Genomic DNA, 6,189 nt, shown 5'->3' on the forward strand with positions numbered 1-6,189 from the left:
TGTAGAGCAAGCAGCGGTGGTATTGGGAAGCATTGGAGGATAGCGTGTATTCAAATTATCATCAATTTTTGATGGGCGTGTATATTAAGCATAGCGCCTATATTTTGTTACACTTATTTATTAAAGCACTTGATATTTATCTATTATTTTTATATGCGCATGGGCACACGATTTAAATAATTGTATTGGACATTGTATTTGGGTACCGCCTGACTTCTTGGGCGCCCAATATCTTTAATTGTTTAGTGGCGCAAAAGCAAATGCAAAAGCTAAAGTGTGCTATTTTTGTAAATTGGGCTATTATTTGAGCTTGAATATGAATAATATATAAAATACATGCTTTGTGGAGCGGTCACACAAGGCATGGGGGGAGATTGCACCCAATTGGTCTCTTGTTCATGTCATGCAAGCTTTCTTCATTGGTTTTTGTGTAAAAAGTAGAGTTCTTTTGTTCTTGGGGACCTTCTGACGCTCACTACGCGCGCATATGACATCCGATCTGTGTGCCAGTGGTATGATGCCAGGAGGTATATTCCACGGTGGATTCCGTGAGGTTTTGCAGTGGATTCCGTAAAATTTTATTATTACCAGGGCTCATACACAAAGTGGATTCTTTGTGCGAAAAGTCGATGGGGACGCCTATCCTTTTCAGGCGTTTTGTTAATTTAATGTGTAAGTGGGTGATTCCATAGCGGGTAATTTCGTAAAATACATATTTAAATTAATAAACATTTATGAGTTTAGAGTGCACACTCGTAATAAATTAAGGTTAGGATTGATTTCTAACCAATTTATTATTTTAGCTGAAGACTGCTAAGTATTCACTTTTGTCAGTTTAATTGTATTATTTTTCTAACAATTGTGAATGCTTCAGTTGATGTGTAGAGCGAGCAACGGTGGCATTGGGAAGCATTGGAAGATAGCGTGTATTCAAATTATCATCAATTTTTTATGGGCGTGTATATTAGGCATGACGCCTATATTTTATCGCGCTTATTTATTAAAGCACTTGATATTTACTTATTATTTTTGTATGCGTATGGACGCATGATTTAAATAAATGTATTGGACATTGTATTTGGGTACCGCCTGACTTCTTGGGCGCCTAATAGCTTTAATTCTTTAGTGGCACAAAAGCAAACACAAAAGCTAAAGTGTGCTATTTTGTAAATTGGGCTATTATGTGAGCTTGAAGATGAATAATATATAAAATACATGTTTTGTGGAGCGCTCACACAAGGCATGGGAGGAGATTGCACCCAATTGGTCTCTTGTTCATGTCGTGCAAGCTTTCTTCATTGGTTTTTGTGTAAAAAGTAGAGTTCTTTTGTTCTTGGGGAGCTTCTGAAGCTCACTACGCGCGCATACGGCGTCCGATCTGTGCACCAATGGATGAGGATAATAGTTTGATAAATCACCTCACATATATACAAGATTTGCATAAGCAACTACTCAATGTTGATGAGGTCATTCAGGATGCAAATTTGGTAGACATCACATTGAACTCCCTTCCAGAGTCATATCTTAGTTTCCACATCTCTTTAATGTTTTTTTTTTTGGTGTGGGGTGTGTGTGGGGGGGGGGGGGGGGGGGGGGAGGGGGCATAGTAGCCTCTTACATTTGTGGAATCGGAAAAGCCTTTTGTTGCAAGAGGAATAGACTCAAAGGAATATTGCATTGTGTTTGGGTGATGTGGCTATGTTTTCAAAGTATAAAGGCAAAGAGAAAGTCAAGCAAAATGTGAACAATGTGCTACAAGAGAAAGACAATGTGAACAATGTCAAGCAAAGAGAAAGACAACCATCAAATAAGGCTACAAGACATTAAAAAGTCCAAGGAAAATGAAAAATGTCATTATTGCAAGAAGCCCAATCATTATATTGATGAATGCAAGAAGCGATTGGCCAAAGAGAAGAAGGATGACTCCAGTTTTTACCTGTCCAAGAGACATCAACTAGCAAATCTACTAATAGTGATGCTTTGTCCAACTTTGTGGAGGACTATGCATTTCTTACATGCATTTTTTATTTTTTGATGGTTGATTTAGCATTTAATGTTGCTGAAATGTGGCACACATGGTATTTTAACAATGGGGAGTCAAAGCATATCACTTCCAAGAAGTGTATCTTTACCTGTTTGCATTCAACCCGTGCTAGGAAGCATGTTACATGTGCAAATAGCAATAGTTATGATGTATGTGACATTGGTTCTGCCACATTTACTACTATGCAAAAACTTCCAATTTCATGCTTCTGGATGTTTTGTTTGTGCCTAGCATTACAAAGAATTGTCAGAGACAAAGAGATGGATTATGCACTTAGGCTATTCTACACCCTATATAAGGGTGCCAAATAGCCTCTTGTTGGATATGTATGATTGAAACTCTCATTATGCTTTGGTAGTTTGCACTCATTTGTCCACAATGGAAAAATGCAGAGATATGGCATGCCCTTTATGGACATATGAGTTTTGATGGTTTGATGACCCTTCAGAGGTGTCACATGGTAGATGCATTGCCTCCAGTGAAGACTCTATCTCCTCATGCATGCAACGGATGTATTTTGGGCAAACTTCTACATTTTTCTTTAAAAAAGAATGGTGCAATGTATTCTGTCCAAAAAATGCAGCTTATTTGCTCCATGGTCCCACCAAGGCATGTGCACTTGGGGGATATCCTTATTTTGTCACATTTATTGATGGCTACTCTTGGTATACATGGGTGTTAGGGCCAAAAGAAAAGTCTGATGAGTTTATGCATTTCAAACATCTTGTTGCAAAGCTTGAGGTTGAAACTAGCTTGAAAGTGCAGACTCTTCGCATGAATAGAGGAGGGGAGTACATGTCTCATGTTTTTGACACATACTTGCTTGAAAATGGCATTATGCATCATGCCATTGTTAGAATGACATCTCAAAAAAATGATGTTGCTAAAATGAAAAATCAAGCACTTATACAGAAATAACTTGTTGTATGTTAAAAAGTAAGGGGTTGTCTCACAAGTTTTGGCTAGAAGGCATTTTAGTGTGTGAATCATATATTAAATCATGCACCCACTAAGGTAATAAAGATGATCACAACATTTGAATCTTGGCATGGTAAGAAACCCAAAGTTGATTACTTTTGAGTGTTTGGATGCATAGCCTATGCACATGTTCCAAAAGAGCTTCACAGAAAGCTCAATGACAAGGCTTTAAATATGCATATTTATTGGCTATAATTCAAAGAGCAAGGGCTATTGCTTATATGATCAATAGGGATTTCATATTTTCTGAAATGTTGCATTTTCACATGAAGAGTTTCAAATGCTAGCCACCCATGACATTGGTGATGTCTTTGAGGGTCTTCTGCCACTTTCTCTGAAATCCATGCCTACTGCTACAAATGGCTAGACAGACATAATACAACAAGCTATTGCTACATCACATGCATCTGAACATTAAGGTTATGGTGATGGTTTGCCTCATGCAGTGGAAGAAAGGGTTGCTGTAAATATAGCCAAAACAATTGCTAGATGGCTATTACACACTCTCCAGGAGAATAGGAGGAATGCTCCCTTACATCAACACACTAGAAGGGTTGCTAGACATGCAACATATGATGCGAGGGAGGCCCAAGAGAGTGTTGAAAGAGTACCCTAGGATGGCCAAGAGCACTAGTGAGAAGGAAGAAGGCAATAAGAGGGCAAGGGCAGGTAGGAGTAGCCAATGCAAAATGCATCAAAGATTGCATGTGTTGCCATGCAGGCCTTAGGAGGCAACAACCCCCCACTCCATTGCTTGATCTCAAGTTTAGAGTGCCAGGGAGGGGGTTTCAATGATGGATGGTGGTTTGGGGTAGGCTAGAGTAAGTTCTTAGATATTTTAGGGGGTTGGTAGCCATGGGAGCTTGCAGGAAAAGAAAGAGAAGGAGGGATAAGGCAAAAAGTAACTAAGATTTTGCCCTCTTCTAACTCTTGAGTCTCTAAACATGGCCTGGAACCCCTAAAATTTGCATGAAAAGGAGTGACAACCTATTTAGTTAGCCATTCTACCTCTAGATATGTTTGAGTCTCTAGCCACAGCTCTTGCTTGCTCCAAAAAGCTAAAACTAATTGTGTTCCTTCCTGTTGTACTTGTACATATGACCTAAGTAACTAGGGTTTGAGATTTTAAAAGGAACTAGATGGAGAAAGAGGAAATGAGAAAAGAACCAAATCTTGATACTCTGATACCACTTGTAATGAATGAAGCTAAGAGGAGAGAGGAGAATGACTTGAAGAGGGAGAAAGAGAGAAGGAAAAAGAGAAAGAAAGACTAGAAGAGGAGAGAGAAGGAGAGAAAAGAGGGGAGAAGGGAGGAGGAAGCCATGGAAGCTGAAGATGAAGGTGAAGAGTATGGTATTGATAATAACTAGTTGCCCTAAATTGGGACTCTTATACCTTATATACCCCGGTGAGTGTGATTAGGTGTCTAACCCCTAGTTCCTTTGTATCCCACTTGTTACATCAATATCCTATTGTTAGCTAGTAAGTAGCTTTGTCCTATTGGTAGCTATCATTGCATGCTCATAGCTATCTTTGTATTACACTGGTAGCTACCATTGTATTCTAGTAGCTACCAATGAAATGTTAGTGGGTGCCATTGTCATACTAAGATACCACTTTTCTATTGGTAGCTACAAGTTTCTTTCTGGTATAGCTATCAATGTCCTACTATTACCTACCATTTTTGTTCTATTATCAATGCAAGATGGTAGCTACCTCTAGTGCACTGGTAGCTCCCTTCTTCTAGTTAATGAAATTGGAGATTTCATAATAAGTAACAAACTAAATTGTGTCCTCATATTGAGAGGTACTTGAAAGCTACCAATGCAAAATTATCACCAACATGAAGTGCATTGATCAAAGCATCATGATGTCCTTCATATGCTAGATTTCTGTCTCATCATCATCATTTAAATCATTTGAAGGTTCTAGGGTAACATATTACCATGAGGAAACATGTTTTTTCTTAGAACACCTTCTCCAAAGACCTTGTATGCAAGCATTGTAGAAGCATGATAGCCGCTTACACCATACAGCCTTTCCATTTGTAAAGGAGTAGCTAGAGATACAATATAATCCATGTGCATTGGGCATAGGTTCACAATCCAAATGCATGCTTGTATCCAAATCACCTTCCTTAACCTCCCAAAACATTCAAGTAATCAATCTTTCTTTAGAAGGATATGTGGCTATAGCCCCTTTGGACACTGTTAGTCTCAAAAATTACACCACATCAATTGCACATTGCAGCTTCACAGAGTCTGGCTTTAGTTGCTCATGAGTGAGATGTCTCTTGATAATAGAACATGAACCATCATGCTCACCCTTTCCATAAATTTAACTATTAAAATGATGTGTCATTTTTATACCTATTATTTATCATATCAAACAACACATAGAAAGGCCTCTTTGCTTTGAATTGTGATGTTGCACCATTTGATCATACCCAATGTTCCTTAAAAAACATCCCCAACTCTTTCAATTATCCAAAATGGAGAATAAAATAATGTTGAACAAAAAGGGTATCATGGGTTTTATCATCATGTATAGAAATCGTAGTACTTTTGGACACTACCTGCGTTATGCACATATGTGATGTGGACAAAGATTGTGACTTGGCTAGAAAACCAATCCATGGATTGCACCTCATTTTGCTATTTGAATGTGTAGTTTTCTCTAAATTCTACTATGGACACAACCATATCGTCCAGAAACCAAGGAAAACACTCTTTAAATTGCTTTGCTTGCTATCTATAAACAAAATTATGCATTATAAACTTCCCTAAATGATCCCTAAATAGTATGAAAAGTTCTTTGCATTGCATCTCCTTTATTGATAGAACTTTTATTTTCTTCTTCTTCCAAGTGTGTATACAACCAACTTGAAAATCCTCAAATATCTTTACTATTACCATGTGTGCACTATATACTTCCTTTGTCATGCATATATGCAACTTTTGTGAAAGTCCACATAATGTGCACTCACCAATCAAACACTTCCATGCAAAAGTTGTGTAATGTTGGAGAAAGTCATTGTGTGAGAGTTACATTTCTCATCTTGACCACAAATATCACATTGACCAATTGCACTCTTTCTTGTGTATACCATAAGGAACTTGTCTTATTAGATTTACAATATCCCTCATAAATGGCATTTGCACATGTAT

The 6,189-nt window shown here is 37.9% G+C and overlaps 1 pseudogene; it reads right to left on the reverse strand.

Moving 5' to 3' along the window:
• Positions 1-5,366: 5,366 nt before the first annotated feature.
• Positions 5,367-5,937, reverse strand: LOC148018783 (uncharacterized; annotated as a pseudogene).
• Positions 5,938-6,189: the final 252 nt, after the last annotated feature.

The sequence above is a fragment of the Lygodium microphyllum genome, chromosome 20 (assembly GCF_053477565.2).
Source record: "Lygodium microphyllum isolate KBCC chromosome 20, Lygodium_microphyllum_v1.1.10, whole genome shotgun sequence".
Taxonomy (NCBI): domain Eukaryota; kingdom Viridiplantae; phylum Streptophyta; class Polypodiopsida; order Schizaeales; family Lygodiaceae; genus Lygodium; species Lygodium microphyllum.